Genomic DNA, 10,580 nt, shown 5'->3' on the forward strand with positions numbered 1-10,580 from the left:
CAGCATCTTAAAAGTGGCTAGTCAGCTATTTTTGCTATTGTTTTGACAATAGCTAATTTGTCTTTCTGTAGAGTGGACTCAGAACTTGCATTGAAAACATCACAGGGTGGGAAAGGAGAGGTGACCTTCAACATCAGCATTCAAGCCCAAAATTCAGAAGGGGCTTCTGGGCTTTTGTCCCAGATGCTTAATCTCTGCCTGAGCTTCACACTCCAACAGAAAACCACAAAGGCGATTACACCAATACAGCACGATCACTGACTTGCCACTTATTTTCAAAGCTGTGTTTAAAAGTAAAATGCCACTTCTTAGACTTCCTCCTTGTTACGCAGCCTGCTTTAATGTTCCATCAAAACAAAGAAAACAACTGTTCCCACATTAGGCATACATTAGCTATGGGGAAAAAAAAAAGAAAAACAATTCATTATTACACGCTTTGGAAAAGGAAAGCAGCCAGGGTGTGTGCCTAGACAACATATTTCTTCAGAAATATGCGGTTACCTTGAAGAAGAGAGGGCTCTTCCCAGCTTGCCAGTATAATGAATGATTCAGGTGCGAATGGAAACACATGAAGGGAAAAGTAAAGATCTAAGGAAGACAGTTTCAAAACTGTAAGGCTAAACAATGTCTCCTCAGACCTCACCCACTCAAATTCCTGCCCCACAACTCAGCAAAAGGAGACAAGCTGCCTTGATACTGGCACCCTGCTGCAGTCATATAAAAAAAAAGGCAAGTATTGAAACCCACAGAACAGATGGCAAAGGAGGCATTTCAAGCACTCTCAGATCATCCTGTGAGTTGAGAACAGATCTTGACAAGCTTCGGGTTATTGAAAATGGATCCAAGCAAGAGCTGAGGCTGCTGCCAATTTCCCTCTCCTTAATTACAATCAATTTCTGCTGTGTGCACACCAGAAAGTAAAAAAGGGCATTCCAAACTTCAGTGTGCGGAGATGGGAAGTACAACCTGTACTCATACACTTCGTTCATAATGCTGAATGCAGAAGATGGTCAGAACGCAGAGGAACAGGGGCTACTTGAACAGAATAATTTATGCCAGTTGCTCCCACAAAGGATACTGGCAAGGACTGCTTTCCTCATTACTCTCTTTGGAAACAATTTTTACACATCCCACCAGTAATGTGAGACTATAAATTAGTCCAGATAGATCACTTAGAGCGAACAGAAAAGATTTTCCGGATCAGAAATTAGCAGTGCATGCTGATGTATTTGGTTTTGGTATTGTCTTCAGTGGTCATCCAAGAATCTGGTAACAACAAAAAGCAAACCTATGAAGCCAAGTATAAAGACAGCCCTGCAGTATAACACATTTGTTTAGTGCTGTAGGAGACCCCACCTCAGCTGCCCCCAGTCACCTGAAAGCTGGCTGTCCCAGGCTGACCTAATCACCTGAAGCTTGTTCATAAATAGCAGCACCTTCACGAGGTGGTTTTGGCTCCCCTTTCTCAGAAACACCTTTTAGGATGAGAACAGCTTCCCGGAAATGTGTGTTTGTCTCTGCTGAATGAGAAGGCAGCTTGGGATGACAAGGTTAGGCTGGGGCTGCAGTTCAGCTGTACAGTGAGTACAGCCTTAGGGCTCCAGCCTAACTGTGGAAACATTTTTTGATGGCTTGACTTCTTATCGGCAGGACTTGCTCCAGACTTGGCATTATCTGTGCTCTCACAGCCAGGAGAAAGACACCATAAAACAGCATAAACATGATGTCATGTGCTCAAATTAATCTGATGGAAATGACGAGATGTACCAGCATGGGATGAGGCTCAGGTTAGGGCACTTCATAAGAATTAGGGATGGTGAAACACCACCTGGGGCAGCTGACGCTTTTGCTGTCAGGGGGGTCTGTAGCTTCCCTGTCCCTCTGGGCTCGATTTGCTCTGTGCCAAGCACATTTTGGAAGCAAAGGCAGCAGTGGGGGACTGGTGAGGTATGGGGCTGGGCTGCCACCAGCGGGAGATGGCTGCTGCATTGCTGGCTTGTAACGTCGAGCCTCCCCTCCCTGCCTCCAGTGATGGGTTCACTCTTCGGCTTCTGCCTTCTCCACGTGAGAGAAGTGGGGGGCGGGAAGAAAAGGAGCAACCAGCTCTTTAAGCTTTTGGGCCCACAAGCAATTGGCTCATGTCAGTCATCCCTTTGAAGTACCGGGGCTGTTTGTGGAGGCAGAGGATCACAGCTCAGCCCTGGACAAGCTGATTGTTTCAATCAAAGGTTTAAATGACTGCCACATGCAAATACGTGGAAGAAAAAGCTGAGCTCCACAGCAGCTCCATCATCTTGGGACCCCTCAAGAACCCAGAAGCATGGGGGTGCTCCAAGGCTCTTCAGCCATATCAGATGATTTCTTGTTGCAGCTTGCACTGTCTTTGTCCTGAAGACAGACAGAGGGGACAGCACTTTTAAGAATTCTAGGAGCTCAGGACTTAATGCTTTAAAGCAGGTTTCACAAGTTTTTGTGGCAGCTTAGGCACATCTTCTTCATGACAGTGCTGGGGTACAGCTACAGACTCACCCCGTGCCTCAGTGTTTCCTTAAGGGCAGCTCTCAGGTGCTCCTTGTTTGGTGTGCAGGTGGGTTTCAAACTCACTGTAATGCACCCCTGCCTGACTCATGTTGGGTACCTGAGTATCTGGATCACACCTCGAGTAGCCTCTTGACTCCAGCCTTGTGGATCTCTGTTCCTCATGGGTAGGTTCCTCATAGTCTGCAGCAGTGGAAGTCGTTAAAACACTTACAAGGAATGGTAATACTGTCTTTAGAGTAAGGCATCTGTGAACGAGCTGTGAGATAGCTTGGTAAGGAGTAGAGGAAATGCCACTCATGCATCCAGGACACTAATACAACATAACAATGCGTTCACTCATTTTAAGTGGCTGCACAGCACAGAATTGCAGATTTCATTTCACATTGCTGTTCAGTTCTAGGAAAAGTTAAATGATACTTGCACATAACTGCTTTTTGTGTCCTTCCTGTTGACCCCAACTATTTGATACCTATTTGAATGCCATGACAGAGTCCAAATGACAAATGTAAGGAGAATGAAAAGAGACAAGCTGTTTGTGCAAAATTAGGCAGATCTGCCTGGTGAGAGATTGTCTCTTGTGTTTCCAATAAATTAAATGAGTTTGAGAGCTATCTGTGCTGCTATCAAGCTGCTGCTCCTCACCTGAGCAGTCCAGAGATGAATCATCTTTTAAAACTGATTTTTATGTTCATGATATCCAAAGAGGAGTTGCCAGCTAATTTTCATGGGAAGTTTTGCCCTGCTTTTAGGAATGTGAAGCTAAGTCTTTTAATCTTCTCTGGCCTTCATAAACTTGGAGAAGGAAAAGACACATATGACAAGATTAAGCATTATACAAACCCTATTTTAGTTTATTCCAGTATTTTCCAAACATCAGGCACTCCTGTAGAAAATATCAAGGACCAGAGGCATAGGAATAGGTGGAGGTAGGGGAAAAGGTACAGGAGGCTTCAGATATACATACATGAAGACATGCAAGTTTTACTGCAATATACTAAGGGTATGATTGATTTCATATGAAGGGCAAATGGGCTGAATTTAAGCAAGCTGCATTTGTTCAGGGCTCCAGCTTTGGAACCATCCAATTACGTCAGGCTCAGGCTTGTTTCTAAATGCTTTTCTACCTTTTACTGCTCAATAAAACACTTTGGAGATGTGAACAGCCTATGATGTAGATGTAGATAAGCTTTCTTGAGTCAGCAGATAGCCTAAAAAAATAATCCCAAAGCTGCAGCTCTTTTCTTCCATCTCCAGGAGGTATTTATTCCAAGTTTTACCATCCTGATATGGGAAAACGGCGTAGGATGGAGGAAGAAAGACATCATGATGGCCATCCTTCCTAAGCAAACACTACCTGCTGCTGCCAAGGCAAGGGGTGCTGCCAGACTAATGTACTTGAGGGGACGGACGACTATGTCAAAGCTTCTAGGGAAGGAGGAGTATCCCACAGCTTCCATTTCTCAAAAAAGAGCCTGGCCACTACCATACCATGTTTTTGGAGTCCTGGTGTGCTGGTCCATGGCTTGCCAAACACAGCTCTCTGAGAAGGAGAACAACAAACAAACATTTATGAAATCATAATCAGAAATGTAAGCTCATCCATGCTGTGTCACTTGTGTAAGACCTCCAGCCTGCATCATGTTTTGCCCCAGCCCAGGGGTCTGCTGTCTTGAGCAGACCACAGGGTTGGAGCCTACTTATGACAATATTATTGGGTAGATTAATGTTCCACAGTTTCTCCAGTACTTCTGTTCACAGAGGAACAATTTCACAACAGGGTGCATGTAAATAAACACCAGAGCCAATGTGAGCAGGCTGAGCAAACCAGAAACACCACACTTTGCAGAGGGAGCCACTTGGGCTCAGAAAACAAGCATAGTATTGTGAGGCTTAGTATTGGTGAACACTTGCTTTTACTCTGCTGATCATGAGTAGATCTCATGCCAAAAATTGATGCTTAATGGATTATTTCTAATCATATTTCTTTCTTTTTTCTTTTTCTTCTCCCTCACTCCAGTTTTAGCCTCCTCACACCTGCAATTTAATATTGAAACATTAGCCATGTTGTGATTCCTTTTACTCCATCTTCTCTGACTTTCAGCACACAAACCATTTGGTGCAGGGACTGTATGTGTACAAACTTCATACTCTTCCAAAGTACCTTATCTATTCTGGCTCCAGAGGGAGTTCACGGTCCCAGGGACTGAGGCAAGGGATGCAAAATGCAAGGACTCTGCCCGAAAGAGCATGCCAATGCCTAAAGCTATAATCCTTGGAGTTCTGAATTGGAAGGAGGAGACAAGCTTATCAGAACCATCTCATGGCCTCTGGAGGGGTGATACATAGATCTAAAGGTTGTACACACACAGATTGCTGAGTTCCAAAGCTATGCTGTCAGTAGAGGAGCTGCTCCATCTTCCTGTGCTGTGGAAGCTCTCCTTTCCATGCCCACAGCAGTTGTATCTCAAGACCCTGGGGGAGATGGGGGCAGGTGTCATGGATGAATAGAAATCCAGGGATGCTGCTATTAAGATGTTCATCTACAACTTTTTAGCTTCTCAGTGGTTACAAGCTTATGGTGTTGTAGGGAGCAAAGGCAGATAGTAGCATGGGATTTCTGAGGATAATTGGTCTTTGCATTAAGAGGATGATTCACTGCATCCAACTTCAGATGTTTGCAGTGCAGCAAGTTCTCCACAATGAAGTGGAAATAGATACTTCTAGGGCATGGTTGATTTTGTCCTCACACAGATATCTAAAACAGGTCAGATGAATCATCTCCTGTGAGTATTTCTTTCCACTGACTATAAAGAGGACCTGGCCTCAGATGTAGACCTCTGTATTACAGATATCTGGAGTGAGGTGTAAGGGGTACTTCAGAAAGATATTCACCCCAGACGTATGTGCAGAAGCAGCCTCTATGTTTATACATCAATGTTTCATGCATAGAAAAGACAGGAAGTGTAAGTATGTCCTCAGGGTTGAACCATGGATATTAATAGATTTTGATTGCATTCTCTGGGAATACAAACATCTAGAAAATCAGTAGAAAGCAGCTAAAGTCAAAACTTTGGTGCTAGTATGTAGTTCATAGTGACTTTCAATACATATGTTTAATGCTGATGTGTATTAATTGAAGTATTTGTTTATTACAAACAATGCCGATGAAGTTTAGGACTTACCTTCTTGGCGAAGTAAATATCAATTTTCCCTCACATTTTTGTAAGGAGGTTGCACACAAAGAAGTTTCACACAGAAAAGGTGTGTGATGTGGCGCTCCCTTTGTCCACAGCTGTGGGGACCTTCCAGCTGCTTGTAGGATCATGACAGATTACAGATTGTAGCCACATGTCTTTCCTTACCCTTAGGTCAATATACTTGCTGAAAGCTACTACACTTGCTGTCTGAGTGGCAGAAGAATTGGAGTGTATTATGACTTGGTCAGGTCCCTTTCTGCAGCTGTGGCAGACAGGAGAACCAACAATGGGAGCACCGCACTCTGTTGCCACCCTCCTCTGGCCCCCTGCCCAAGGCTCCCTCAGCCTCACACCAAGGCTGTCCACCCCACATCTCCCTTACAGCTAGGAGACACATGCCCTGGGCCATACCATCAACTGTTCTGCCCACCACCTCACTAGGGCCAGTGACAGTAGCTCATGTGGGGCCCAGCCGCTGACTACCCACAGAAAAGGGTAGGGAGCTCCCTTTGCTCACAGCCATGGGTAGCTTCCAGCTCCCTGCAGAAATGTGATGAGGCACAGGCTGAGACTATCATCTGTTCTGTAAAGAGCTGACAATTCTCCAGATGAGTGGCAGAGGAGGTAGGGCACAGGAGCGTGCCATGATGTAGTAACATCCTTGTCTGAGCATCCAGCTGTAACACACAGAAGAAGCAAGGAGGAGCAGCCACCTTCCATCACCATGGGCTGCCCCTGCCTCCCTGCTCTCTCCTCCCAGTCCTCACTCACCCGGTTACTCATCTGCCAGCCTAGGATGGTGCAGCCGTTTATTATACCTGTCCAAGGCTAGCTGTGTCACCAGCTGCCAACATTCTACCTACTACAACATGGCCACAACATCACCAGGGCTAATGCCAGGAGCTGGTGGCTGCCTGCCATGATGTGACCATGACACCATCTGGGCTGATGCATTGCTGTGACATGGCTATTCCACCATTCCAGGGTGAAGAAACAAACAAACAAAATCCCAACAACAGATAATGCTGAAGAGGGAAATCAAGCAGAAATCTGAAGAACAGCAGCTTAGCAAAGGTTAAAAAAGAAAATCAGCAGGTCTTACCTGCTGCTTAATTTTAAAGATTTGTGTGGTACTTGCTGCCAGTATCTGTGGGTTTGAAGGCTAAATTCTGGAAGAAAAATGCTTGTCAAATTGACTGAAGGCAAGATTTCACAGCTTTGGAATTACAGGCACGTCCAGTGCCAAACCCTGCACTCAGGAGTGGCTGACAGTTCTGAGGACCAGCAGTGAACTGCAAGACTCATGTCTTTCTTTCCCGGAAAGAGTAGAAGTTGCAAAGTGGACCTTCTTTGTTTACTTGGAGAGAGGAAACTGGAGGCCATACTCCCTGAAGAAAGGCAAACAGATGTTTCATGAAAGGAATAGACCTCAGAAGTATGAATCCCCAGAAGAGATACAGTGTTAATCCTCCTGACTCCCTCAGGTTCCCTGGCACTTCTTCCTTGTTTGGGCTTATGTCTACCACCGCCCAGCCACCGCCAATGCCTCTGAGTGGTATGACCACATTCTTCTGCTATGAAAATCCCAGAGCCTGGGTCCCAAGGGATCTTGCTATTGAAAATGCAGCGTTGGTCTTCTTGGGTCTGGGTTTCTTGTTTTTTGCCTCTGTGAGCTGTTTATTAAGTAGTCAAATAACAGCATACTAAGTAAATGATATCTTGCCTTCCTTGCAAGAAGTAAGACTTGCTACATTTTACAAATATGGAATAAGAAAAAAGTAAGACAAAATACATGGTGACTAACCCCATAGGTGAAAATATTTTACGATAAAACACGCTGGAAATTGGAATGGTTTGCTTCCTGTTATGTACAAAATGGCTGCAAAGGAGCTATTAAAGTCTTTCAAATAAATACAGTGCTTTGTGTGTTTGTTTGTTTCTAGTTAGAGGTATACAATCATTCAAAAGACCATGTGCTGTATAGCCTCTGCAGGGTTTGCTTTGTAGTACAGATAGTGCCTAACCACTACTTTCCTCTCTCTTGATCACTAACGAAAACAGACCATATAGAGATGAAAGTGTTCTAAATCAGTGCTCTGTGTCATTTCCCACTTACTTTGCACTTTTCTGACAGCTGAAAGGCTGCAATAAATTGAGTGCATGCACACCCACAGAGAATGACAGTACTACCATAACCTAGAAACTCAGGACGTGTATTTTCTTACCCAAGAGACTATACTGTAAAATTATCAAAGTGGGGGGTTTGTTAATGTTCTCCAGTGGAATTTCAACATTAACATTTTGGTCAATGTGATTTCTTTGTGAGTTGAGATTTCCTGCTACTTTTCAAAAAAATCAAAAAACATTTTGAACTAAACTGAAAACAAATCTAATGCTATAGCTAAATAACAGTTTCATACTAACACATGTATGAATAAAAACTTGGGCATGTAATAACAGCAGATTTTTTTTCTTTTGCTCCCTTTTTTTCCTTCTGTCCTTTCATTCCTTTCTCTCATTTCCTTCCTCTCATTTCCTTCCTTCCTTCCTTCCTTCCTTCCTTCCTTCCTTCCTTCCTTCCTTCCTTCCTTCCTTCCTTCCTTCCTTCCTTCCTTCCTTCCTTCCTTCCTTCCTTCCTTCCTTCTTTCCCTCCCTCCTGCCTTCCTTCCTTCCTTCTCTCCCTCCTTCCCTCACTCCTTCCTTCCCTCCCTCCCTCCTTCCCTCCCTCCTTCCTTTCTTTCCTCCTTCCTTCCTTCCCTCCCTCCTTCCCTCCCTCCTTCCTTACTTCCCTCGATCCCTCCCCCTTCCTTCCTTCCTTTTTTCCTTCCTTCCCCCCTCCCCCCTTCCTTCCTTCCCTCCCTCCTTCCCTCCCTCCCTCCCTCCTTCCTTCCCCCTTCCTTCCTTCCTTCCTTCCCTCCTTCCCTCCTTCCTCCCTCCTTCCCTTCCCTCCCTCCTTCCTTCTCTCCCTCCATTCCTTCCTTCCCTCCCTCCCTCCCTCCTTCCTTCCCTCCCTCCCTCCTTCCCTCCCTCCTTCCTTCCCCCCTTCCTTCCTTCCCTCCTTCCTTCCTTCCTTCCCTCCTTCCTTCCCTCCTTCCTTCCCTCCTTCCTCCCTCCCTTCCTTCCCTCCCTCCTTCCTTCCCCCCTTCCTTCCCCCCTTCCTTCCTTCCCTCCTTCCTTCCTTCCTTCCCTCCTTCCTTCCCTCCTTCCTCCCTCCCTTCCTTCCCTCCCTCCTTCCTTCTCTCCCTCCCTTCCCTTCCTTCCCTCCCTCCCTTCTTCCTTCCCTCCTTTCCCCCTCCCCCCTTCCTTCCCCCCTTCCTCCCTCCTTCCCTCTTTCCTTCTTTCCTTCCTTCCTTTCCTTCTCCTTCCTTCTTTCCTTCCTTTCCTTCCTGCCTTCCTTCCTTCCTTCCTTCCTTCCTTCCTTCCTTCCTTCCTTCCTTCCTTCCTTCCTTCCTTCCTTCCTTCCTTCCTTCCTTCCTTCCTTCCTTCCTTCCTTCCTTCCTTCCTTCCTTCCCCATTACCTCCCTTCTCCCCTTCCTCCCTTCCCTCCTACCTTTCTCCCTTCCTCTGTTTTTCCCTTTGCCCTTCCTTCCTTCCTTCCTCTCTCCCTCCTGGCCTCCCTCCCTCCCTCCCTCCTTGCCTCCCTCCCTTCCTTCCTCCTTCCTTTCTCTCTCCCTCCCTCCTTCCCTCCCTCCCTCCCTCCCTCCTTCCCTCCCTCCCTCCCTTCCCCTTCTTCCTGTCCTTCTGTCCTTCCTTCTACCCTCCTGCCCTTCCTACTGCTCTTTCTCCTTTTGTTTCTGCCTTTCTTTCTTTCGTCTTCCACTTGTAATTTTGCTTTGTAGGTAGTTGAAGATCTGGTTTATTTTAAAACAATGAAGAAGGCAGAATCCCCTGAGGTAAATTCATTGAGTACTGGGAGGTCTTGGTAACACAATTGAACTGGCACTAAATCAATAAAAACAGAACAGAAAAAAAAAAATAATTAAAACATTCTGTCAAAAAAATGGAGCAGTAATTAAAAGATGCAAACTATTGTTTTGCTACACTAATTACATTTTAATTTTCAATAGCTTGCTGAATAGTATAAAAGCCCATGCCTATAAAATGTCCCAGTGACAGTGCTCTTTCTGCAACTAGCGTGATAACAGTGTTTATGTGCTGTAACAGAGTGGTATGTGCTTTCAACTCTGTGTGGGTGAAACTAGCTTCCCTAGCTTCCTTGCAAGATAGCATGACAACAAAGTTGTTTTGCTTTTTTTTTTTCTGGTGTGGAAAATTATTACTCAACACACACTCACACACACACACGCACGCACATATACATGCACACAAAAACAGGCTTAGGCCAAGAGACACTCTGCTCACGGCACTTCCATTGACCTCAATGGGAATTTTGTGTGTGGCGCAATAATGGGTTGTTGGCCAGCATGAATACTGTACTTAGGTTTAGACCATGTTGTTTTCTTCACATGTTTCTGAAGGATGAAGAGAAAAACAAATTGAATTTTCCTATTAATATACACCATTTGCAACCCTAACACATGCAACCTTTTAGGCAGAGTCCTGAGGACTTTTCTCACAGAGCAATCCTCATAGATTTCACTGGTAGATACCCATACATAAAAGCAACATAATAAAGCCCATATTGTGTACCATTATGAATCATAATTGTCCTGAAAAAAAAATTACGTAATTCATTTAGCTCTTTTTGCAAAAAGTTTAAGGCACAGATTTCCATAGGCAGATTGAAGAAACGCTCCAAATCAAGGGTATGTGGAAAGGAGTTTGTTACTGTTGTTTGCAGCAGCTCAAACCAAAAACGAGTTATTCAGATGAGTCCTGGCA

The 10,580-nt window shown here is 45.0% G+C and overlaps 1 long non-coding RNA gene across 1 annotated transcript; it reads right to left on the minus strand.

Moving 5' to 3' along the window:
* Positions 1-3,776: 3,776 nt before the first annotated feature.
* On the minus strand, positions 3,777-6,738 carry LOC130596744 (uncharacterized). The gene is made up of 2 exons (XR_008971593.1): positions 6,510-6,738; positions 3,777-4,079 (listed from the first exon to the last, which is right to left on the minus strand). It is a non-coding gene; the product is annotated as an uncharacterized LOC130596744 (long non-coding RNA).
* Positions 6,739-10,580: the final 3,842 nt, after the last annotated feature.

This window comes from Pezoporus wallicus, unplaced genomic scaffold (assembly GCF_028554395.1).
Source record: "Pezoporus wallicus isolate ANWC-B61680 ecotype Strahan unplaced genomic scaffold, APGP_CSIRO_Pwel_v1 contig_6923, whole genome shotgun sequence".
NCBI lineage: Eukaryota > Metazoa > Chordata > Aves > Psittaciformes > Psittacidae > Pezoporus > Pezoporus wallicus.